Source organism: Cydia pomonella, chromosome 6, assembly GCF_033807575.1.
Source record: "Cydia pomonella isolate Wapato2018A chromosome 6, ilCydPomo1, whole genome shotgun sequence".
Classification (NCBI taxonomy): Eukaryota; Metazoa; Arthropoda; class Insecta; order Lepidoptera; family Tortricidae; genus Cydia; species Cydia pomonella.
In genome coordinates this window covers 60,517-88,346 of record NC_084708.1, presented here as the reverse complement: position 1 = coordinate 88,346, position 27,830 = coordinate 60,517, and the positions used below count along the sequence as shown (strand labels likewise).

The following is a 27,830-nucleotide window of genomic DNA, read 5'->3' as shown; positions in this document are numbered from 1 at the left end:
GTGGCTACATTTTCCACGTAACGCGATTACCGGAACGGTTGACAAAGTTCGCTCCATCGCTCGGCGATGGGTTACAGGATGAGTGTCATTACTCATTACATTCAACTCGCCACGCATGGGCGGAGCGAGTGTGTTCTACTCGCTTTATAACAATAGAATGAGAGATTAGCTTCGATTGTAAGGAAACAGCTTTTCGGCGGATTCGTACTCTAAATGCCTACTGATTAACAGGTATCGGTCTGTCAGTTGTTGGGAGCTGTCAATTTTTGTTCGAACTGTGAGAGGCCGATACCTTCCGACGGACTGTCCCCCTTAAGTGTTAGGCGACTATTTTCTCGAAGCAAACCAGTTTCCCAAAGATCTCACCTGACTTCGTGCCGCAATTCGGGAACGCGGCATACCCTCACAAATATTCAAATATTACTGTTTTTTTTTTGTTTTTGGAAACTTAAGTAGCCCTGCTATCTAACACAGTTCTTAAAAATACCATAATACATGTAGTTTTTACACAAAAAATAATCAAAATTCATTTTGTCCCTACAATTTTGAAAGATTTTTTCTTACAGTCCACTTTCAATCATCATGGTGTAAAAAAATAGTATCGACACCACTATGGCAATTATTTTCAAGAGTTGACGCAACTAACCAAGATTCCAAAATGGTATAATACTTTAGGAAACCTAGTCACAAAAAAAAACAACGAATTTTTAAACAAGAATCGACATTATTTAATGTTGGCGGTAATCACTTTTACTGTACCCAAAAAAGGATTTTTGTTGTTGAAAAATGTTGAATAAATGCAAAGAAATGGTACAATTTTTTTTTCCTTTTTTTTAAATTCATTTACTACATTATTAATACTGCAGTAAATGTTCAAATTGCCTGCCACCGGCATTAATACAGACATGACATCGCCTTAGAAATGATCGTTTTATCCGTCGTGCATATCTTCTACCATTGATATGATCCGCAGCTTGTGTGATTTTTTGGCGAAGCTCGTCCAATGTTGCTATGGGTTTTGAGTAGATTTTGTCTTTAAGACAGCCCCAGTAGAAGAAGTCCAGGGGGTTCAGGTCGGGCAAACGGGGTGGCCACAAGATAGGACCAAGTCGCCCGATCCAACGCCCTGGATACTCTTGGTTTAAGTATTCTCGCACTGCACGGGCATAGTGAGCTGGGCAACCATCATTTTGAAACCACATGTTTTGTAAATCACGTAAAGGCACGTCTTCTAATACGGCGAACATAGGATCAGAGTGTACTGACTTGAAAATTGTATTAACTACCCACATTTTCCATTGAAATTTTAAAACTTGCAACAACAACCCTTTTCAAAAGTGATTAATATCAACATTTAAAAATGTCGGTTCTTGTTTAAAAATTCGTTGTTTTTTGTTGTGACTAGGTTTCCCAAAGTATTATACCATTTTGGAATCTTGGTTAGTTGCGTCAACTTTTGAAAATAATTGCCATAGTGGTGTCGATACTATTTTTTTACACCATGATGATTGAAAGTGGACTGTAAGAAACAATCTTTCAAAATTGTAGGGACAAAATGAATTTTGATTATTTTTTGTGTAAAAACTACATGTATTTTGGTATTTTTAAGAACTGTGTTAGATAGCAGGGCTACTGAAGTTTCCAAAAACAAAATAAAAAACAGTAATATTTGAATATTTGTAGACATGGTCGTTAAAAATACCATTAGGGATATCGATTTTCAATGAATTTCATTTTTTTTCTGTAATTTCTAAAATAATTGAGATATATTTTTTTCCTTATTTTTTCTCGACTAATCATAAGCAGCTCCATCCTCTGGTGCCGGCTTATCGTTGAGTTTTGGGACACGTTGTATAAAGTTTCTGTCTATTAGGTTTAACAGTTGGAACCTTGAATGTGTTAACATACACCATAAACTGAAACATAGAAAAGCCGTTTAAATAATAATGGTGGAATTTTATTTTATTTTATTTTAGTATATGGAAAACCAACAGCGCTATATATATCTAGAACTTCCAATAGAATATCGAATTTTAAAAGTTGTGGACAGATTTGTGTCGGCCAAAAATTCTCAGGTACTTTTGTTAAGAGTTTTATTTAACAGTATAATCAAAAACATATTTTACCTTCACGATCCCAATTTCTTATGAAAACCCAAAGAGGATTATCCCCAGATAAGAATATACGCGTAATGTATTGGATCGTTACAAATGCCCACGAGTGGTTTCGGAATTTCGTCTTCTTTGCGAAAATCTTGTCGTGTGTTCGGTTCGGGCAGGGGGCTGTTCACGGCGGCGGCGGCACGGCAACACAGAATAAGTAATAGACGGCGGTTAGTATAAATAATAATATAAATGCACCGTATATTTAAAATATTCACTCTTTAACATGACCATTATGAGATTATGACCCTCATGCTGAGCATGCAAGCTTTGGATAGCATTCCCAACCAAAACCAATATTGAATACTATATTCCTTACTAGGTACTATAATATTGCCTAGTTAAAAAAATAAAGAATATTTTGCTTTTTGTTACCGGTTTTATTGTCCTATACAAGAAATTGTATCACCATTGGTCTGAATTAAGTAGTCTGTCTACTTTTACATTCTGGCTTAGTTCTTGGTAGTTAGAACTAATTTGAATGTTATTTATTTTTTATTTAAAATTATACTTATTTAAAAGCTACTTATTCTCACAAGAACTCTTATCTTATTGAGAAAAAAAAGAGGTTCATGTATTTCGGTCTCGGTTATTCTTCCACCTGTCCTCAAGAAAAGCAACGTGGTCTCACACTAGCTGTTATAAAAAGTAATATATAACATTATGTGACAGGGACAACATAATGAAACGCTATCAATACTACCATGTTGTCCCTTTCACACGATGTTATACAACGTTATATAACAGGCAGTGTGGGACAACCATTATCGACCTCCTATGATACCATCTTCATTATCCCTTTGGACCCACACGAGACGAGGTGCTGAAAGTTGTCCAGAAACCTCTCAGTGCAGCAATAAGTCAAAGTTCACCTTAATAAGTTACTTTATAAACTAGCCCTTATTTCTTCCTCTTTTTGCTTACTGGCTCAGCAGTACAACTTACTTTATCAATAAACCTATTTGTACGTCGAAAACTCCAAGAAAAACTCTATAAATTAGATTGTGGACCTTACTGTACCGCAATAGAAGCCAAATTAGATGAGCAGGGCTCGAATGGATATATAATTGACTCGGCTTTTATATTATTAGTTGTAACTAAGTTTATGGTTATCGAAATTCGAGATAAAGTTTATGGAACAACTACGTTACGACGGTTTCATTTTGATGTCACTTATCTAATTTATCATTAGACCAAGCTAACTCTACAGCTATCGATAAAAAGTAGTTTTTGAAAATCAGCATGTCACAACACCATAGAAAAAATATTAACTCTTGATGCTTGTGAATTATTCTACCATTAACCAATTGTGAAAATCAGGCATCTATATTTAAATAATAAAATGTGGAACACAAAAATGAAATTCATAATCAGTGTGCCTCCTGTACCTATTAATATTCCTTCCTGGCAACAGCTGGAGAACGGCACACGGACAGACATGTGCAAAATAGCGCGACACGAACTTAACACGAAGGGTTAAGACTAAGGTTATTTGTCACAATTTGTATATTTAATAATTGTACCTCTTCGATTAGCGAAGACAATGATGTACCAAATAGTAGGGAAATATGGTATCACCCTAATTATCTTTGTATTAAGTTCTCTTCAACCAAAGTCGATCACAATCACGCTCAACTCTCTAGAACAGGCTCCGCTGAAGACTGAAATGAACCAAAGCAATTTCACGCGTCCCCGGGCGACGGGCAGCGACAAGCCACCACAGATCACTTGAGTAGTAGCACACGGCGGTGTTGTATAGCGATAGAGGCGATGCTTCTGCATTGCTTGTGTTTACGTGTGCGATGATATGTGCCCAGCGACAGCATCGCGACTGTATCACGACCTTTTTGCGACTGAATCGCTGAAAAAGTTATAAAAGCCATGTGCTACCAGCCTTACATTGCTTCTAACTACGAGTATGTTTATAGGGCAGGCAACAGAGCGCGACCGCGATCATCTTCGCGTCAAAGTTTACACGCGAGTGTAAAATATCTGGCTCCAAGGACTTTTGTAGTATGAAATAATATAGAACGCAATTCATTTATCACAATCAGGATTATCATATCCCTTGGAGTTGTAGGCAGTCGACTCCCGACGGATTGTGTCATTTAAATTTCAAATTTGATTAATTGAAATAAAATCAAAATTCCAATAACTCAAAAACTATATATACCACTTTTAGAGATATATAACTTGGTTTTCCCTGAATCACCTTTAAGGCTTAATTTTAATACGGAGATAATGGACTGTTGATGGCCACCTACTATTTTATAATAAGGAGTCGACAGGGGGTAGTCCCCGAGCCACCGCCAAGACCAAATTCACTTAATTCGCGGATCGCAATAGGTTTTGCCAGCTCATTTGTCTCGTGAGCCACGGAGGCCCGTAGGGTCCCTTGGGGACCTTGGGACCTTGAGGGGTGGGGGGGGGGCGGCAGTTTTCGCTGGTAAAGATTTATTTGTAAAAGGAATGATAGTAAATTGAAACGGTCAAAAAATGTATTCACAGTGCCGTTTCTGTTAGGGATTGATGTCGTTAAACCTTTCCTTGGGTTTTATTTAATCTTGGGCAGATTTCATCAACACTACATTTTAAAAGAAACTTTTGTATGATATTGCTTATTTAGTACGTAAGTTTAATTATAGAAAAAGAAAGAGATCCGCAACTATCTAAAAGTATCTGAAATTACCTATTTTAAACAAAACAAATAACTATTTTGGGATAAACTAACACAGATCAACTATAATCATTACTTTCCATTGCAAAATTAAACAGTTTTAAATTTACTGAGGTGACAATTACAGAACCCAGTATTCACAAAAGTATCGCACGTGGCTACATTTTCCACGTAACGCGATTACCGGAACGGTTGACAAAGTTCGCTCCATCGCTCGGCGATGGGTTACAGGATGAGTGTCATTACTCATTACATTCAACTCGCCACGCATGGGCGGAGCGAGTGTGTTCTACTCGCTTTATAACAATAGAATGAGAGATTAGCTTCGATTGTAAGGAAACAGCTTTTCGGCGGATTCGTACTCTAAATGCCTACTGATTAACAGGTATCGGTCTGTCAGTTGTTGGGAGCTGTCAATTTTTGTTCGAACTGTGAGAGGCCGATACCTTCCGACGGACTGTCCCCCTTAAGTGTTAGGCGACTATTTTCTCGAAGCAAACCAGTTTCCCAAAGATCTCACCTGACTTCGTGCCGCAATTCGGGAACGCGGCATACCCTCTTTCACCCCAATGTAATCGTTTATCGGTTTCCGCTACAACGAACTCATTCTATATATTGTAATTATTTCGCCGAAAGCGATTTTGGAGCGATCCAACAGAGCTTCGCTTACGAAATTATGCCCTGTCAATACTTCTGAGAGTGATGGGAAGCGCACGTTTGTTTTAATGATAAGTTTTAAAATGTGCATACCTAATAGTCAAAACAAAACTGGCTGATACTGGCTTTCCAAAAGAGTAGCATTTCTTAAGGATGGCTCACGTCAGAACGGTTCGAGTCCGGGTCAAAGCGTCCGACACTTAGTTGTCTATGAAAACGGAAGTGTAGGTTGGCTCGGCCCGGACCAGGACCGTTCTAGGGTGAGTCATCTTTTAAGCTGCACTCTTTTAACGTGACATTCGGATGTCAAAGACGCCGCAACAGTAATGCAGTCGGCATTACTGTTGCGGGGTCTTTGTTGCCGGCGCTGTATCCGTCAACTTCCTTGATGAAATGAGTGAGGGAATGAACGTCATCATGGCGGCAGTAATGCGGCGGCGAACGCCACGGCAACAACGATGCCGCAACAGTATTGTAGCTGCACTTGACATCCGAACGTCACCTTTATGAGCCCTTACGTTAAAATGGAAAATCTAGATATTTTATAGGGCAATACATGTCGTAGTTGAATATGACAGACACATAGATCACGATAACTTGCAGCACTCGTAGGTTAAACCAAAAGGCTGCTGCTAACCCCCGATATCGATATAACGATACAATATTTCGCCCAGCCGTCCATGCAATCAATACGAAATCCTAATTGTTCACTTAATTAAATTAATATTTGTTTTTAATTAGAGATCTCAAAAACCCATTATCTGAACGCTTTTGTTGATTCGGGATTACATTACATTGCATCTTGCTTTAATTGGATATCCGTATCAGAACTGGGAACAGGAACAATCATCAAATACGAACAATGCCCTACCTCGATGATTTGATTTATTTTTTGACTAGCTTCTGGCCGCGACTTCATCTACGTGGTACGATGATGATGATGTTTCATAAAAACTATCCTATGTCCTTCCCGGGCCTCAAACTACCTCCATACCAAAATTCGTCTAAATCGATTCCGCGGTTTAAGCGTAACTAATGAGGGAACAGACAAACCGAGGAAGTTACTTTCATATAGTTATAACTATAATATAGGAATGGTAAAGGAGGTACTTAAACCCGACGGCTTATTGCTTGTTGGAAAGCTATTACCGCCGCCCTTGGACTCTTGCAACACCAGAGGGGTTGCAAGTGAGTTCGAGCGAGAGTTAATTCCACAGTTTAGCTGTACGAGGTAGGAAAATTCCGGAGAAACACACAGTTGATGACTGCCAACCAACTGGGTAATTGAAATTTGAAATTGAATAACTTTATTCCAGATCCATAACAGTGGTTAGTAACAGTCGGCCCAATTCGAAGAATGATTAAGACACGTTTAAGATCTTGGAAAGATCTTTAAAATAACGATAACTAAACGACATGTCAAAATTGACGTTTATTTCGATTCCGCTGTGAACCCAATAAGATCTATCTACGATATTTTTAACGTCAAGACTCTGTCAATTATACGGCATACAAACGATATCTAAATGAGAATTTATCTAAACCAGAACATATCGTTATCGTATCTCATTCTTGGAATTGGGCCGAGTATAACAAAAAAAATACTCATAACGTTAGTATAAATTAAATAACTATTCAACTAATAAGGTTAATATAAGTGATAATGATAAGAATTTCATCTTGTTTTGATACGACGTTGAGTGGTGTCATTAGGCATCGTACTCGCACAGCAACAAGTACCAATCAGCATGAGTCGCTAACTCTGATTGCTGCTCGCCATAGCCCGGCCTTTCGGGGGCAAAAACGTTCCAATGATAGAATGAATGCAATGCTAGTGATTAATTCAATATCGACTTAAGTATTATAGATATTGATAGCAAGCAACTTTTTATCACAATAACTATTGTGAGTCGTCCTTGAGTTAGGTAAACAACATTTAATAAGAATGTTAGTTTATTATTTACTTGCAAACCTCTTTGATTAATTCTTATTGCAACTGTACATATTTGAGCGGGTACATTTATTTACTCAGAGCGATTTTTTCCAAAAATATTTACTGTATCAAAAAATGTTTGTTGAATACCCCTATATGTTTTACGAAAGCGACTGCCATCTGACCTTCCAACCCAGAGGGTAAACTAGGCCTTATTGGGATTAGTCGGATTTCCTCACGATGTTTTCCTTCACCGAAAAGCGACTGGTAAATATCAAATAATATTTCGTACATAAGTTCCGAAAAACTCATTGGTACGAGCCGGGGTTTGAACCCGCGACCTCCGGATTGTCTTTCCGACCGTCCGGATTTAATGCCTAATTCTATAAAACATTGCTTTATCTACACTATATTGTAAGCTCTATATGATGTGCTCACAGTAAAGAGAAAGAGTAAAGATCTTTTATTTCAGTTATATGTTTACAGACATACCAGGGGTCTCCGCACTAAGCAAGTAGGCAACGCCTGTATCGCGGACCAGGAACCGCATGTTACGACCGCCATTGCAATTGACATTTTCTCGAATAAAATTATAACAAAAAAAATTACTTTACTTATCCGCGAAAAGAAAACGTGCTAGTCAATCAGTGCTTACCCGTTATACTTGAGTATTTTTACATGCAATTAATGTTCCCACCCTTCCAACGCAAAAATAAAAAGGCAAATAAATATAACAACCCACTACCGAAAATACAAAACTCGACACGTGTTTCGACTTTCTACGAGGCATCCTCAGGAGATGTTGACGGTCCGAAGTCAACGTATCGAGGTTTTTTTTTCGGTGGTGGGTTGTTATATTTATCTGCGTATTTTTTTTTTGCGATGGGAAACATTAATTGCATGTAAAAATACACAAGTATAACGGGTAAGCACTGATTAACTAGCATGTTATCTTTTCGCGGATAAGCAAAGTAATATTTTTTTTTAATTAATATGGATTTCAGCAAAGTAACGCCTGATTCTATTAGCTATTGGACTAAAATGTCTTCTCTACTAATCCTAGAATTGAAACTCAAATTCCTTGGTTTTTCGGAGATATTTGAAATATAAATATCATTAAGATTATCATTAAGATAAGCTGTATTGTCTTGTTTGCCAGTGCTATTGCTATTAATGTGAATATTACCAGCTATATAAGATAAAGAACCTTCACTTAATGTTATTTGGAGCCTCGTCTGCCAACAAACCATACTCGGGTTTGGCGGAAGTTGTGATTTAGTTTTAAGGTTTGTCTTTTGAATAAACATTTATTTCATTAATAAATCGATATCGACGTTATATCACAGATATTCACAATTTTTTATGCTGGCCGTAATTTGCGGTTTGTGTTGTTAGAGAGTTTATATTATGATATTGGTGTGTATAATAAAAGAATTATTCAAAACGTGTATCAATCAGTGACTAAACAAAGCGAATAAATAAAATTACTTAAAGGTGTGTTTCAAATGTATTCTATCACTCTCTCTCAATGGTGTGATGAGTGATGACACTCTTCCGTCCCCTGCGGGTCCCTTTTAATTTTGTATGAAGCCCATTAGGCAATATTTTCATTACTTGTACTCGTAATCTGGGACGAAGTTTAATCCCCTGATGGCTGCCGCTGCCGCGGGAAATTATTTACAATATTGGTTTAGGCTGCGAGGGAAGAGCAGACAATGTGCTAGGGTATTACATTTTCAATTAGGTACGGAGAAAGTTTACAACATTAAAGAGACTAGGTTTGTGCCGTTAAGATAGAACATTCTTCGCTTCCCTAAGGCGTGTAAACAAAAAAGAAAGAACAGAAATATTCGCACGCTTCTGGTAAAACTTCGGTAGCTCAGTTGGTTATGAGCGATCGGACCGGTGCGGTGTTCTGATTTGTAGTTTTGCCCGAAGCGGTCAATTTTTCAATTTTTTCTTTAATATAAAAACTTCTAGTAACGCTCGCAGACGCATGCTTCATAAATAATTATATAAAGTTATTAAATAAAGACACCAGTCGTTTTAATACACTCAAGATAAATAAAAACCAGTCACTTTGTTTTCAATTGAATTTCTTATGTAGATTTGTAGGTCATCCTTTTGCCAGGTTCCGTGACCGAAAGGGATCGTATCCTGCTGTGAGGTATCACAATAGGTTGAAGGAACTTGTTTGATCATTCAAATGATCGCGACCTGTCCCTTTCCAGGGACAATGGGGACAGTTTTGTGATCGGCTTATGGATCCTTCTGTGTAATAATCCCTTTAATCTAGCATTGTTTTACTAATAGATTTATGACAAGGAATAACTTTCTGACAAAATGGTCGAAAATTACGTGTGGAACCCACAAGATGGCAAAATGAAGTAAGTTTGCTATGTTAAAAGATGGGGTGATGGCCTAAAGAAAATCAGAGGAACAGAATGGCATCAAAAGCTATCGACCGACAGGAATGAATGAAAGAAGCTGGAAGAGGCCTGCGTGTAACAAGACATGCTGGTCACTACGCCCGGAAAACAATGTGACATAAAATATAATTTTTCTCAGTACCTACAACTACTTATGTAAATTATGTGCGGTATGATGAGTGTCAACAGTAAATGCTATAATAAAAAAATAACAATTAATACTACCTGATCAATTTGATAAATCTGTTGAGCAGATGTATGTAGTCCGTGGCAAAGGGTCTATAAATATAATGTCACTTCATGTCACGCATACCTATTGCGTGATAAAGCATATTATTAAAATGGCAAAAATTCTTTAGAACTTGTGTTGCTCTTGCACTTGGAAATAGCAAAAATATTGCTCCGCCGCGACAGTGGTACACTGCCGTGACCAGGATTCGAACCTGGGTTACTACGGCCACAACGTAGGGTCCTAACCACTAGACGATCACGGCTGTCGGAGCTGTGTCCGACACGGCGAAAACAACCGTCACATTCACAACGAGAGCACTTTCCAATTCGTTTTGTAACGCATTCGGTGACAAAAAATCTTATTGCACGTGCTGCGGATCAATGATGGTTGCGCTTTTATTTTGTCTGGCGGAGGGATTACGTTATAACAATTACTTAAGTGTGAGAGTGAAGCATGATATGATAGACAACGAGTCCGTAACCATTATCTATATCCCTACAGCACAGGAAGTTTTCGCCGTTTGACCTTGAACCTGCCCGTGAATTTGCATAAAATTGGTTTCATTTCAAGTTACAATTATTTGTACCTTGCAACGAGTCGTTGTCACTTGTCATGGGTTTGTTACTAAGAAAAGGAAAGCTGAAGCTGTAGTAGATAATTCAAGCGTCTTATCGTATGGAGTTTACTAAGAGTGCGTTTTCTAAGAGGCCCGCGCATGCTGACCGCTGCACTGCGCAAGTGCTGCGCTTGGGCAACGAGAGCGAAAGTGCTCTAATTTACGTGCAACTCACTAAAAATGCTAACAAACCAATCTGTACGCTAATTCATTGCGAATAAATTACATTTTTAATTGACAAGCCCTCTTACGTCGGAAAAGAGTTGGGTTTTTCGACGGTACCACAACAGCTCCGACAGCCGTGATCGTCTAGTGGTTAGGACCCTACGTTGTGGCCGTAGTAACCCAGGTTCGAATCCTGGTCACGGCAGTGACAGATGTCACTGTCACGGCGGAGCATTTTTTTATTTTTAAAGTATTATTCATTTGCCCTGGTACGTAAACAAAAACGCACGGTAGTACCCCCGCCAAGTTAAACAAAACAACGAGGCACGTCCGTCCCATCCTTTCCTCGAAGCAATTCAGGACATTTTCAACGACCTGTAATTGTATGCTGGCTAAGGCTAAAGGTAGAACCCAGCCACATACAAGGTTTAACAAAAAGAGTGGTGATCCGTTTAAGGGCATATTCGGTAACGTGTTCGGGTTAGGAAAAGGTAGAAAAAAAAATTTTGATCCGAAATTGTTTGGTCTTTGTATGGGGGGTTGGCAGACTTGGACGACCTGCCCCGTAGAAAATTTTGCTTTATGTGACACCAGTCGGTTATTTTACTCAGTGCCAGAGGGTGCTAAAACTCAGGCACCATATTTTTACATGTAATGTTTTTGATGTTTTAGTATTTCAATGGGTTTTTATTACTTCATTAATATTAGCAACGTTATTTTTGTAATTATTGTTGGTTTTTAAAAAACGGTTCGACGTATTTTAATACTTATTATACATAGTTCATTGTAAGTAAACAATACAAACAGTAAAAGAAATATAACAAAAGAATAAGTAAACTAAACGAATACAAAGCCTTGAGGCACAATTAACCCAACATAGTTTACATAATGAAACAACGTAGATCTATAATAACAAACAAAAAGAAAAAATGTCTAGATGATAATATGAAATGAAGGCGCAAGAAGAACCCAGCGAACACTGGACAAAGTTAGCATATTTCGTGAAAACTTCGAGATAATAAGCGGCCTGTAGCTGCAGAACAAGATCATTTTTACTGCCACCACAGTCAAATATAGGATAACCAGTACTTAACTTTTGTCATAATAATTTATACCATACCGACCAAACAAGCGTAGTGCGGAAATCTATTTATCTTGCAAGTCCACCACCTCAAGTTCGTTGCCAATTCTATGAAAGTTGGGATTCATTGTGTTGACCTCACTTATCCTGTGAACTCTACATCAGTTAACCTGTCAAGTTATTTTATACATATATATTATATTATAGCAAGGTAGAAGTTATACATACTACAAAATTTCAAACCAGTATCTATGGAATGCAAGCTGTGAAATATTCGTGTTCACCCATTGAATTTAGCTCTTGGATTGAAATTGTGTTGTAGTAAATGTCGGTACTTTTAAACATGTAATACGTCTTTTTTAACCCCAGACGTAAAAAGAGGGGTGGAGGGTTCGACCGCTATGTGTGTCCGTATAAACCTAGGTTATGTACCTACTGGTTTTCAGATGTTTTACGAAAAGTGGTTCATCCGTGTTATTACGCTGGGGATTTAAAAATAAATGAAAATATTAATGCCATTCATTAGAAAGGGATCCATGCAGGTCTAGCTAGATGTTGCCAGTGTTGCCAAAAGGCTATCTTCAATCATTTTGTCTGATATTTAGACTAAGATGATATTTGTAAAACACAACTATTTAAAAGTGCTTGTTGCAAGGCCTACTTCAGTAAAGAATATATTGATTTTGATTTTGAAAAAAAATAAACGTTCACTAGCCGTATTTTAGACTTATAATACTGGTTCAACTAACTATGACGTAGTGTAATAAAATAAGCGTCGGGTGTGTTGGTGTGGGTGATATGACTGGCAACTTTTACGACGTTCATTTGTTTCCCCCTTATTAACGCCCGCCAACTAACGCTGGCCTAGACCCGACGCCACTGCGTGTACCTACTGTACGTTACCGGATACTTAATCATTTTTACGCAATTTACTAGTTATTACTTAATACGTGACGTGACGCTTTTTTATGATGAAGCAATTTCCGTCACACCTAAAACTACAAAGGGATGGCAAGTGCTTAGCTGACCTTTAAGATGGGAGTACGGTATATTCCTTAAGATTTGGATGGAGCTGGCAGCTTCCTCGCACAGCGCTTGTGAGCATAGCGATCCAGCGAGGAAACGCTCGCTGCCAGCATCCTCGGCACCATGCCACGGGGGCCCATTTTAGATTTAGATTTTTAGTTTTATAATGAGCAAAAAAAAGCAAGTGAATTATATATTTAATTTTGGGAACATATTTTTTTAAAGTAACGCACGGCCGTGACAAGTTGACAACTAACCACCAAACTCCATAAAACTTAATACCAACCTCTTACAAATCTCTGATAATTTTGTCTCTTTCTTACAAACTAAAATATCTAAATGATGAATAGGGTTAAACGATTATCCGTGGTTTGTCAGATTTAGCAAGATGACAACCGTCTATGAATAACGGCATAACTAGGTACCTTCAAGAGTTGATTGATTATTGATCAATAAAACATTGAAATCCTTCGTGATTTTCCCGGCACCCAGTACAATCAGAAACCGAAATCAAAGAGGCCCCTATCGTCCGTCACGGATGTCGGTAATGAGATAGCCCTCATGTACCTATAGATAACAATCGCTCTCAGAGACTACGTATAGATAACAGGATTGGTATATATAGCCATTCGAATTTGTTTGAGCAGTTAACGACGAATGTGTTACTTAGTGCAATTTTTCTTCTTAATTATATTTATTATTTGCTTTTCATTGTCGACCGCTTCTTCGTGTCAGCTTAGTAAAAAATGCTTTCTGTCTGTCTGTTCTCCTCTACATGTCGCATTTATCAACTATGGTAAATTTTTGTGAGCAGGTATAAAAATTTACATTTAATTATTTTTTCAACCTTTATTGCACAAAAGAAAAAAAATCTTACAATGCAGAAGGAGGACTTAATGCTATATAAGGCATTCTCTACCAGTCAACCTTTAGTTTATTTAGTTTAAGTTGCAATTCTAAGTCTGCAGCCCACAGAGACTTACGCTCTTTTTTTAACCAAGTTCATCAAACCGACACACTGTTACGATTACTTTTTAGGGTTCCGTACCCAAAGGGTCAAAAGGGACCCTATTACTGAGACTCCGCTGTCCGTCCGTCCGTCCGTCTGTCACAAGCCTGTATCTCATGAACCGTGATAGTTAGCGAGTTGAAATTTCTACAGATTATGTATTTCTGTTGCCGCTCTAACCAGAAATACTAAAAACAGAATAAAATAAACATTTCTTTCCAATCTCGAGGGTCTCGCCCCATCACCGAATTTAAGCAACGTCGGGCGGGGTCAGTACTTGGATGGGTGACCGTTTTTATAGATAATGGTACGGAACCCTTCCTGTGCGAGTCCGACTCGCACTTGGCCGGTTTTTTATGCTAAAGGAGGTAAACCAGTCTAGTCGCCTGGTTGTAAGCAATTACCGTCGGTCTTGGATACCCGCAACACCAGAGGGGTTCCAAGTGCGTCGCCGTAATTTAAGATGGGAGTGGGTATACATTATAAGGTTCACTTTTTATTATAATAATATTTGACATTCATATACCACAAGATTGATGTAATATGTTGTAAATAATTGTATATACCCGTATAACTATATTTGCATGTACATGTACATCGCAAATAAAATAATCTGAATCTGAATCTGAATCTGTACGCTCTCTTCCTGAAGGTTTAAACGTCATGTCGGTCCAGAAATACCGCGAGCGACAATACACTCCATAGTTCCATGTCGTACATCATCCCTTCCCTACTCCGACATTTGAAGTTTCCCGCTAATTGATATACTCGGTCAGGTGTCACAGTTCATTCGCGCGGACCGGATCGGATCGATCTATCATACGCACAAAAGAATCGGACACTTCCTCGGGTGGTCGGGAGAGCGGAGCGTGCCACATTATCATCTAGGTACCCAGTTTCCGTGATTTATTTTCACTGTTTCTGTATAGGTACAAAACCAAGAATATTCTGAGAAACAAACTCGTTAAAAGAACTCATGTTTGCGAAATAAATATTGTACAGTCAGCGTCAAATACTTTGTAGCAACCAAAGTGGCCAAATAGTTCGGTACACCATATATTTAGTATGGTGTACCGAACTATTTGGCCACTTTGACTGCTACAAAGTATTTGAAGCTGACTGTACATACGAGTGCATTTTAATTACCTTCAGGCACTGCACAACGCACAACCCTTCCCGGTCCGTCGTCCACAGCGTAAACTGACAATACATAATCCTTATCCTCCTACGACCCATTATACAAAAATACCTGCATTGCTGCTTTAATTCGAATTGAAATCAATAGTGAAGGAAATATATTAAAATTATTTTGAAACATACACCAAACACGGAGCGCTCTCGACCATTGAAGGCAAATCGTTGTTCCGTGAAGAGGATCCTCGAAAATGGATCGAAACGTGTCGAGCGGCTTTTCGACTTAATCATACAGGAGTTACCCATTTTATAATAATTTTAATATGTCCGAGTCTCACGGGAGTTTTATAGTAAGTAGTGAAGGAAATGTGGTTAAATTTATTTTGTCTTGAATACGAACGACACAAAAGATATGTTCCAATTAAAAATGGTTTAAATTGAATCCATAGAAGAATATTTATGTTGCAAAATGAGCACAAGTGCAAATCGCAGAATAAGCAGATAGTAAAACGTGCAGATCGTGAAACCAGCAGGTCTCGGAATGATAATCGTAAAAAGTGCAGGTAGTGAATTGTGGTCAGTTATAAATTTTAGTGTTATTTCATTGAGGCGGTGAACCATTGATTACTAAACTTATGCAAATTGATAGCTAGGTAGGTACCTCAAAAACAACAAAAACTTGCTGTGCAGGGATGTAATGGTTGCGGTTTCATCGTCTAACTTATCATGCTTCATTCTCGCACTTAGGTACCTGTTAGGACGTAACCACTGCGCCAGATGATAAAAGCGCAACCATCATTGACCCGTAGCACTTGCATTGAGATTTTTATCACCAAATGCGTTACATAACGAATTGGAAAGTGCTCTCGTTGTGAATGCGTTGGTTATTTTCGCCGTGTCGGACACAGCTCCGACAGCCGTGATCGTCTAGTGGTTAGGACCCTACGTTGTGGCCGTAGTAACCCAGGTTCGAATCCTGGTCACGGCAGTGACAGATGTCACTGTCACGGTGGAGCAATCTTTTTAATATTTTTTTTGCTGCTGCTGCAGATATTGTATGTCTCTATTTTAACCCTTTATTGTACATAAGACAGATTAAGATACAATAAAATAGAATGTTGGCAATGTACAAAGGCAAACTTATCCCTATAAGGGATATTGTATTGGAAAATGCTATTATATTTAATGTGAAAGTATTTTTTCTGCATTCACGTCTGTTACATTTTCGCGCATAGACTTTTGAACCATAAGGCTGATAGTGATAAACTCCATGCCATATTTAATTTAAATCGAATCTAATATCATGGCGAAGGACATAGAATACTTTTAAGGTCAATACTGGTCGGCTGTGGGATATGTGTGAGTGGCCTTCACTTTGGAGCCTGTTTACATATTGATTACCTGGGGTTTATTGCGAGTTTATACATTTGCCACTAAACGCAAGTAGCAAAGGTATGAACTCGCAATTCGCAAACACTAATCAACGTGTAAGCAGGACCCAAGACCTTCAGCCACCTCACTAATCCGTATTGACATTATTACTTATCACCGAAATCATCATTCAACGCAGACGATGTCGCGAGCAGAAGCTTGTAAATTATAAAAGATAAACCAATAACTTACCTTAATGATTGAATGGGTCTATTTTTACTTAGCTGTAGTTTTTTTTTTCAGATTTCGCTACGCCTTAATAAATCTTCTACTGCGTTACCTACATTTTTTGTGATAGGTACGTTTGTTTGTCTACAGGAATCGGTTTCACATAAAAACCTTCTCAAATCGCAGCAATCAGGGAATAAAAATGTTTTCTCTAGTGTCTCTCTTCATTAGAACAATTTCTTTAACTTTATTTTTCAATGCATGCATGATGCTATTAAGCCTAGAATAAATTCAACTTTTAAATGTATTTGAACATGTTCACTATGGCCTTAAAAACAGCCGTGTTTAGATATGTGTCAACGTCAACATCATTTATGCCCTGATACCTACATATATGTTGCTCACTAATGTAAGATGTTTGGTATACCTGTTAGTGTAAGTTAGTTAATAAATAAATAACAAATAAATATATGTATATATACATGTATGTTAAAAATTAAAAATATAATTATTTCAAGAAATTGGCATTACAAAAGAAGCAGTAGGTACAATTATTTGTACACTAGGCTCAGCCTGTAACGCGGGAATAATGGAGGCTTTGATCAAGCTAATTTTGGACAAACTTGGTAGGAAGCTCCATACTTGACTTGACTTTAGCCTTCTGTATAAATAAATAAAGGAGTTGCCCGCTTTTTGTTTACCAACAATAAAATGATTAACACAAAGCTTGAATAAAACGTCAACCAATCTGTGCTCTTCAGCTCAGATAGCTCCAGGCAAGGCTGTGTCAATAGAGAACTGTCTCGGTCTCGACGGCACTTAACGGAAATAAGACAATAAAAGAGTAAAACGAGCTGAAACGAACCGTCCCGTCTAGACGACGAGCTATACCGATATAACACCGTTTAACTTTTTAAGGCCAGGATGTTGTGCAAGCTGTGGATATTTTTTTTTTTTTTTTTTTTTTGGAAACAAACATCTAACTATGTTACATAATATGAATTAATATTAATAGAACACAAGCCTAAACAGTTTCCACTAGTTAATTAAAACATAAAAGCTCAAAGGGAACTTAGTAAAATACATAAAGTATTATCCAAAGCAATCAAGTAGTAAATCGAAAGCTATTTAACAGGTATTTTAGCGGACCCTTATGTTTGTTAATTTGGGAGAAGAAAAGGTACAGTACAATTTTTACGTTAGTGTGTTATGTAGCTTGTTGTTAAGTGTTAAGTTAGGTTTTTTTTCTTCATTGAGGTAACAAATTTACCCAGCTTCATATTGAATACATCAAAATTGGCATATTTAGAGTTATACTTTGAGCATACTCTAACTACATATGAGTTTTTGTTGTACTTTGTGCGACAGAATGGAATGGCGAATAACGCTTTTGATCTAGTTCGGGAATTAGGACATCTATATGAAATATTGCTAATAAGATATTGCGACTCGATTATATGGTTCGAAAAAGTTAGAAAAGGTCCCGGAAATTTCACGGGAAACGAAGTAACATTTATTTTGGTAATGGAAAATTTCGATTCCCATACCCACCCACATAATATAATATTGAGGTCGCTTGGTCAGGATAAAAAGCACCACATCAACTTTATATCATCATGTATTTTCCGACATTCCTCTAATCACATTTTACAATAAGAATAAACAATATGTATCCAACAATCCTAATTCAACTTAATCGGTACTTGGAATAGTATTTCCCTGAGAGATCCGTCTCGTTCCGAGGTTACCAACAGAATGCCTTGTTCAGGTACTCGCTTGTGTTTTTAAAGTCAGCTTGTAGATGACAGAATCTGAAAAAGAAACTTAAAACTAATACTTACCTATACTTATATCTATATATACCTTTTTTACTTACCTATTTTGTATGATGATGTACTTCTTATATAAATAAATCTATACTTACGCATTGAATAGTGAGCACGAGCGACATGCAACGTTATATATACATACATAGATGCATACGTACCTGTATCGAAGCCAAATCAGTTGCTAACTGACCACTGTCACACACAGACGCTGTCCCTCGCGGCCGCTATAACTATTTCATTTTCGTATACCTACTTGTTTTTCTCCTGCTACTCTTCTTCCCTGCACCCCTTTCACCATCTATAGTCTACAAAGTGGTCTTCGAACCGGATCTGGAAATTTTATGACCGCCGCGCAAGATGGTGAACACCCGCAGAAACGTTAAAAAAGAACGTGAAAAGCAGGAACGCGATATGAAACAGGCGGACAAGGAGGAAAGTGATGTGAAGCAACTCACTAAGGAGTCTACCGATGAAAACTCGAAGAAAAACGTTAAGGAATTCGACAAGACTTACGTAGCACCCGAGCTAGGAGAGGGTACTTCAACAATGTTTTTGAGCCCGGCTGATAAAGAGCCCCAACACCCATCCGGTTCACGCTGTAGCAATCGCTCGAAGTCGAAGAAATCTCCGTCGTTTAAGAGTTTATTATTAGATGAACGCAAAAATTTAAAAATAAAAGCTGCTGAACAGTTAGCTCGCATACAGTCGGAATTAATTCAAAAGAAATTAGCGGCAGATCTAGCAGCCTTGGAAGAAAAATACAGTCACATGTCGTCGAAGTCTGAAATGAAGGATAATGGAAGTGGAATTGAGAAGTGGATCGACCAAGGTCAACAAGTGCTTCAACAAGCTCGCGAGGAGGGTGACGTCACTGGCCGCCCGCCGGCGCTTGCCGCCAACGATTCAGAAGCCACCGTGTCTATGCTGGCGCAGGCCCTCAAGGATCTCACAGCTTCCACCTGCAAACAAAATAATCATTTAATCAGTCGTTTGAGTACACCGCGAGAACTACCTACCTTCTCTGGTGATGCTATGGAGTGGCTAAACTTCAAACAATCCTTTGATGAATCTACAGAACTCTGTAATTACAGTGCTAAAGAAAATATGTGGCGTTTGAGGAAGTGCCTCGTCGGCGCGGCACGAGAAGCAGTAGTGGCGTTACTTACCAGCGGTTCGTCGCCCGACACCATCATGGCAACCCTCCAACTGCAATTTGGAAACCCAGAATTAATCATAAATAAAATCATGAATGATATCAAGAAGTTACCTGCTTTGCCTCAAGATTATATTGGAGACATTGTGAAATTTTCAATAAAAATTAAAAACTTCATGGCAGCAGTAAAAACGCTTAACCGAGATGAGTACCTAAAAGGCGTCAGTATTTGTACAATCGTCTTATCAAAGTTACCGACGGCCTTACTCACTAAGTGGTCTGATTATTATTATAAACAAAAAGAAATAAAAATCGACATCAAGCTAACCAAGTTGGAATTATTATCACAGTTCCTCTCAGAAGAAGCTACAAAAATTACTGAATCTGGTATCAGTTTACTAAACATGCAGCAAATAAATTACAGTATTGATAAAAGTGGATTTAAACAACATGCAGTTTGTACGACAAGTCGACAAACAGAAAAATGCAAGTTTTGCAAGTTATCTTTTCACAGCCTAATTAATTGCAGGCTATTTAAAAAATCATTACGCAAAGAGCGATGGAACTTTGTGAGAAATAATGGGATTTGTTTTAAATGCTTATCAGCTGATCATGATAAGGAAACCTGCCGAGCGCCGATGTGCGACAAGGACGGTTGCGCACAGCCACACCATGCACTACTTCATTACCCTATCAACAAACAAACCCCGAAGCAAGTTCATGCCGTTGATGTTATCGCTGAAGACAAGGATTTGGACCAGGTGGAGCCTGAAGACGATTCCCAATCCTCACAGCCCGAAAGTGAGCCCGCGTCTGAGAACAGTATTGTGGCGAACGTTAGTGATAATAACAACAAAGTACTTTTAAAAGTTGTTCGTGTCAATGTTCACGGTCCTAAGGGTGTGATCACAACGCACGCCTTTTTAGACGACGGTGCGGCAATTTCATTGATTTCGGAAAACGTGGTAAATCGAGTGGGGTTGACTGGAAAAACTCAAAATTTGCGTTTACGTGGTGCTTGGAACTCTGGAGAAATCTTGTGCAAATCGGAACTAGTGGACTTAAAAATATCAAACGTGGACAATGAATGTTTTGAATTACGTGCTCGAAAAATGTCGGAGCTGAATATACCAGTGCAAAAATTATCTAAAATAAACATTAAAAACTACGAACACTTAAGTGAATTAAATAACTACTATTATCAAAATACGGATGTGAAACCGGAACTATTGATTGGACAAGATTATTATCACCTAATTATGCCTCTAAAAATAATTTCGCGTAAATGGAACGAACCTTGTGCTACGTTAACTGTTTTAGGATGGTGTGTGCACGGCCCTATAAATCAAGACTCGTCAAAGAAACGCACTGCAAGCGACATCCTATTCGTGTCTCACTCTCCCTCGCGTGCGCATCATTATCGCTCGCTCCCTCTTGGCAAATCAGGCGCATCACCTATTGTTGATGAAGCTGGCCGCCTTACCTACGATAACCGCGGCCTGCCCGGCGCGCGCGCCGCCCCTGTAAGTACATGTGCGTCAGCCGTGTTGTCGCCGGCCGAGCAAACCTCTTGTGATGAATCGTCAGTTTTATTTATTGATGCGAGCGAGCCCGCTGATAATTACAACGCAGATGTGTTATTGCACGAAACAGTGAGAAATTATTTTAACTTAAAAAGTGTCGGCGTAACTTCAAAAAAGAGGGAAAATGAAGAAGATCAACACGCCTTAAGATTTTTATGGCGCGACAGTCAAGATCAACCAATAAAACAATATATTATGACGTCACTTTTATTTGGAGGAAATTGCAGCCCATTTATTGCACAATTTATAAGAGATAAGAATGCTCAACAATTCTCCGAAACAAAGACTAACGCCGTCCGAGCTATTATGCATAGTCATTACGTAGACGATTTCATAGACTCGCTGCCCACAGAAAGCGAAGCGATAAATATTATTGACGATGTTTCTACGGTGCATAAATTCGGAGGATTTGAGATACGTGGATGGACAAGTAACAACAAAAATGTTTTGTCACACTTACCTAAAGATCAATTAAGTACTAACGGAGAAAGTTTGTTGGTGGATGGCGAAAATAAAACTCAGCGAACCTTGGGATTATTATGGGATCCAGCACATGATACTTTGGCAGTCGATGTGTCTTTTAAAAATATACCCGAAGCCATCCTGAAATTCAAGAAAACGCCGACTAAGCGAGAAATTTTACGCATCACTATGTCAATTTATGATATATTTGGTATATTGGCACCTGTAACAATAAAAGGAAAAATATTACTAAAGTCTATCTGGAAGACCGCCCTATCGTGGGACGATAAAATATCTGAGGAACTATTTATTGAATTTAAACACTGGATCACTGACTTAAAGGATGTTGTGCACCTCAACATACCAAGATGGTATTTTACTACGTCTGCGAATTTTATAACGAGTGCGAAAGAGACAACTAGCATTCTGGAACTTCATTTGTTTTGTGATGCAGCGCCGACCGCCTTCGCAGCTGTTGCATACTGGAGGCTTGTGAATGCGAACAGAGATGTGTGCGTGTCCTTTATCGCATGCAAAAATAAAATTTCATCAATGAAAAGATTATCTATACCGCGTTCAGAATTAGAAAGCGCATTGATAGCGGCGCGCTTAGCTACAACTAATATAAAGGACGGACGACTGGCGAGTGAAGACAGTCCATGTAAAAACAAAATCCCGAGTGTTAGTGAGACCAGCAGCTCGCATTGTACTCCTACCAGTGTGAGTACTGCCGAAGCAGTACTGGGCGGGAGATTGTAGATGACAGAATCTGAAAAAGAAACTTAAAACTAATACTTACCTATACTTATATCTATATATACCTTTTTTACTTACCTATTTTGTATGATGATGTACTTCTTATATAAATAAATCTATACTTACGCATTGAATAGTGAGCACGAGCGACATGCAACGTTATATATACATACATAGATGCATACGTACCTGTATCGAAGCCAAATCAGTTGCTAACTGACCACTGTCACACACAGACGCTGTCCCTCGCGGCCGCTATAACTATTTCATTTTCGTATACCTACTTGTTTTTCTCCTGCTACTCTTCTTCCCTGCACCCCTTTCACCATCTATAGTCTACACAGCTGTTCCCGCCAATCTACCCCCTCAGTCGATCCGCTGGACAAGTCACGTGACAGATCACGTGACTTGTCCAAAAAGTCAATTGACGATCCCTTAATAAATAAAATGATTGATTATAAATCTGTAACTTGCCAAATATTACCTTACAATAATGAGAAGTTCTCGAAATTTTGCCATGTGGAAATTTTGCAAATTTGGAGAGTTTCCGATGGCACCTCGGTAGCCAGGATCTTAGACACTATATCAGCAAAAAACTTTACAAGAGGTCAAGAATGTCAACTCTTTGGCTTTCTGGACCGACCATCATATTATAAGATCATCACCTCGGCATCGCCTGACCAGATTTCCGGTTCACTTTGTTAAGACCAAACACAGTTGACAGTTAAAGCATGAACTTTTAAAAGTAGACATTTAGAGCTATTGCTGTTTCTACGTGGGGAGTTGTACAGAATATTGTGCAAGAATATTTTGGGAAAACAAGCATACGGCCCGCCTGGTGGTAAGCAGTCACCGTAGCCTATGGAAGCCTGCAACTCCAAAGGTGCATAATTATACACAATAACTTGATAAAATGGAGAAGTTTAAGATTCTTCTAAACTTTAGAAACCATTTTTAGGGTTCCGTAGCCAAATGGCAAAAAACGCAACCCTTATAGATTCGTTATGTCCGTCTGTCTGTCCGATTATGTCACAGCCACTTTTTTCCGAAACTATAAGAGCTATACTGTTCAAACTTGGTAAGTAGATGTATTCTATAAACCGCATTAAGATTTTTACACAATAATAGAAAAAAAAAACAATAAATTTTGGGGGTTACTATACTTAGAACTGAAACTTAAAAAATCTTTTTTCATCAAACCTATACGTGTGGGGTATCTATGGATAGGTCTTCAAAAATGATATTGAGGTTTCTAACATCATTTTTTTCTAAACTGAATAGTTTGCGCGAGAGACACTTCCAAAGTGGTAAAATGTGCCCCCCCCCCCCCCCGTAACTTCTAAAATAACAGAATGAAAAATCTAAAAAATATATATGATATACATTGCCATACAAACTTCCACCGAAAATTGGTTTAAACGAGATCTAGTAAGTAGTTTTTTTTTTAATACGTCATAAAATAAAAAATAAAAATTTTTTTTCATCAAACCCCTACGTGTGGGGTATTTATGGATAGGTCTTCAAAAATGATATTTAGGTTTCTAATGTAATTTTTTTCTAAACTGAATAGTTTGCCCGAGAGACACTTCCAAAGTGAAAAAATGTGTCCCCGCCCCCCCTGTAACTTATAAAATAACAGAATGAAAAATCTAAAAAAAATATATGATATACATTACCATGCAAACTTTCACCGAAAATTGGTTTGAACGAGATCTAGTAAGTAGTTTTTTTTTAATACGTCATAAATAGTACGGAACCCTTCATGGGCGAGTCCGACTCGCACTTGGCCGCTTTTTTATATAGCGTATAATTGCGTGGATAACCTTGATATCTTCTACTTGTCCTGCATCTACGAAAATAAAATGAAATAAAATAAATTGGAAAACGATAATACATTGCCTTGTTTTTGTAACATGACATGATCTATTTGAGCGAAGTTTTCTATTCCATTTAATTTTGTACAGTCACGCTCCGTGATCGTTGGGCCATTTAAGGGTCTAGCTAAATTGGACATTTCATAGCGTAAGTATTGAACAACCAATTTAGCTAGGATTCTATATGGCTCAACAATCACGGAGCGTGACCGTAAGTTGTAGCAACCTATTTGAAATTGACGTCTGCAGAAGTAAGTGAAATGAGATTTCCGCGTTATTTATGGTACTTGAGGTATGAATTGTATGACTTAAACTTAATCCTATTTTTATGGCTAAACTCCTTCTATTTATGTTTCTATCCAAAAACGTATTAGCTTTTTGTTACAATGTATGTATTCAAAAGCCATGTCCCCTAACCATATCATACTGGACAAGCCTTTAAGGTTGATTTTAAGAAACCTGACCTTAAAATCTTAAACTCTGCTTCAAGCCATGGATGGAAAAGGACAAGATTACCAATTAAACCTCTTTGCAGACTCGATTGTAACGAAATGAGTTTTAAATTTAAAAGAAAACCTAATATCAGGCAACATTATGGAACAAGGGATTGAAAAAGTATGATGGCAAAACTTTTATTAATTTAAAACTTATTATGATATTGAAATTATTTTGGTGGATGGCTTTTATTTATTAACCCCCGACGCAAAAAGAGGGGTGTTATAGGTTTGTTGCCAATGTCTGTCTGTCTGTCTGCGGCATGATATCTCTCCAACAGATGGACCGATTACGATGAGGTTTTTTCACGTGAAAGCGAGATATTCCCTGCGGTGGTTCTTAGCTATGTTTAATAAAAATCGATCCAGCAGTTTGAAGAGTATCAGTTTTTTTTTAATGATGTAAAGCATTTTTGGCATGAAATGGATTTTTTAAGGCATACAGCGTAAGAGGTATTTAATTTTTTAATCTAATAGTTATATTTGACTTCTTGTATGATCCATCATTTACCTAAATTATAGCGAGGTGAAACTCATTTACAAATATAAAAACAATGTTCTACCGTAAAAACATGGAGGTGATATTATTGGCCGGTATTTTATCTGTATATTCACTTACGAGTCAAGCTACTACAAACTCTTACATTGTGTTTTTTTTTTCTAAACTATTACCAAGGCCCCCACGTTGTCTGTTCTCAATACAAATTTGAATACTCAAGCCGTAACCATTTTGGTGGTTACACTGCTTTGTATGTGTGCGTAAAAATGTGTGTGTGGGTTTTTAGGCATGTGGACTGGTCGATTTTAATCATATTATATATGGATTAAGCGCTACACAGCGGAACAGAATAGTGATTAATTGAAGCTTCGGTGTCTTCACTAAAAATAAACACCATATATATGCTAATAGATAATAAATATTTTATAATATAATAAAATAACTCAATTCTTGCGCAAAACATATGTTAGTTATTTATGTATTGTAATTAAAAATTCAAACTTTCCCTTCGTTTCACCCTCGTCACGATAAAATCATGACCTGATAACAGTGATAACCAAGATAAGAATAAAAGCGTTCTTTGTTTATTAAAGGTATGGTTAATTCTTTCCAGTAAAATTAAAATTGCAAGAAATGTCGATAAACTATCGATATGACTTTATCGACATGACCACAGTAACCTGTACCCCTAGTGTACATTTATTCGATAGCGAAACGTGACGTACGCGTTTGCGTTAAGTCTCATTTTGTATGGGATTTTGAGTTTCCAAAACGTCCCGTTTGACGCGCTGTTTCTAAATCCCATACAAAATGAGACTTAACGCAAACGCGTACGTCACGTCACGCTATAGAATAAATTTACACTAAGGGCTCTGGATACACATTGCTAATCGTAAATAAAAACAAGTGGTTGCGGTGACAGCTGGCTTTCGCTTCATTTGTTGAATCTCGTTTATCTATGGCTATTACTGACAAGTTTGAATGTTTTCTCAATATTAGCAGTATCTATACCTATAATATTTTTGTACAGAGCGTTATAGATTTTTCTGTAGCCTTTATAATAATTACATTAAATGTTTCGTGTACCTTTTTATTTACCGTCTACTGAGTAGCTACGAGAATTATAATATTAAAAGGACATGCGTTTCATCATTCTTTAATATCTAATGGACGTCTAATAATGAAATTACCTATTGAGTACTCTACGCGAGAATTTTAGGAAAAATTCAAAGATAATTTTCATTTGGGGCCGAATTAGGTAAAACTCAATTTCTCTGCTGACGTGAATAATAGAACATTGATCGAGATTTTATTGGAGTTGCTACCTTTTATATACTGTCGTTTTAAACTAGTAAATTAGGTAGGTATACGAGTATACTACGAGTACAAGCAGCGATGTCATGCAATTTTCATTGTAGTTTGAAGCACTGTGTACTAAATATTATACCTAAATAACTAAATACTAGTATTGTAGTTAGAATAAAATTAGTATAATTTTAGATTAGTATAAAATTAGTTTTAGGCTAAGTTTAGGTAATCTCACTGTTATGTATAATATAAGTAGTCAATGTTAGGTACTCCATAATTGTTGTATATATCAGTATTTATTACCTTTCAAAATGTGTTTAGTGTAAGTTATAATATGTACGATGTGGATGTACTTTAATAATAATAAAAATAAAAAAAAACAAGAAACAACGCAAAAATTCGCCGCTTCCGGCAAATTTAGGGTACTTTTCAATTTTTCCTTCAATTAAATAAAAATAATATTGCTTGCGATATCTCTGCTTAGTACGCAATAACTTTACTTAAGAAAAGCGTGCATGTAGGCCCCGGCCTTTTTAGTCCCCACTGCCAAGAGTCTGGCACGCTCTGACCCAGTGCTACGGCTAAAGAGGTCGTTGTACCTTTGGATTAAATGTCATCCCAGGCATTCTTTACGGTGCGGAGACACGAAATATTGCGTACCCCTAACCCGCCGTACCGAATTGGAAGAAACGCTTGGGTCTACGATTCTTCGCTCAGATCTATGTTCAAAATAGATTCCAAATTCACTATAAACATGTTGTCTATCCTTTATCCTTTAGAACGCCAAGAATACCACACAAACACAGACACAGAAGAATATAGGAATACGGTATAAAATTATGTTGTAATTGTAGCACCGCTCACAATCTCTCTGCTTAGCCTTAAGGTTGGCTGGTAGAGAATGCCTCGTGGCATTAAGTCCGCCTTTTGTACTGTAAGATTTAGATCTTTTGTGCAATAAAGATTAAATAAATAATACCTAAAGTCGTCGTTACTAGTCGTGCCCACAGCGCCAATGACAACTATAGGTGTTATGGCGTACAGTGTCAAGGTAACCTTCACACTTTCCAGTAAGGTTTACATTAGCTCGCTTGCGCCCGGGACCTTGGCGTGTCAGTGACGTTATTGTTTATAACACAAAGCGTTCAAAAG

The 27,830-nt window shown here is 37.8% G+C and overlaps 1 protein-coding gene and 3 non-coding genes across 4 annotated transcripts in view; 3 read left to right on the top strand and 1 right to left on the bottom strand.

Moving 5' to 3' along the window:
- Nucleotides 1-27,830, top strand: part of LOC133518607 (galanin receptor type 3) — a 135,818-nt gene that overhangs the window by 95,365 nt on the left and 12,623 nt on the right. The window lies entirely within an intron of this gene.
- Trnah-gug (transfer RNA histidin (anticodon GUG)) lies at nucleotides 10,281-10,352 on the bottom strand. The gene has a single exon. It is a non-coding gene; the product is annotated as a tRNA-His (tRNA).
- Nucleotides 11,005-11,076, top strand: Trnah-gug (transfer RNA histidin (anticodon GUG)). Its single transcript has one exon. It is a non-coding gene; the product is annotated as a tRNA-His (tRNA).
- Nucleotides 16,038-16,109, top strand: Trnah-gug (transfer RNA histidin (anticodon GUG)). Its single transcript has one exon. It is a non-coding gene; the product is annotated as a tRNA-His (tRNA).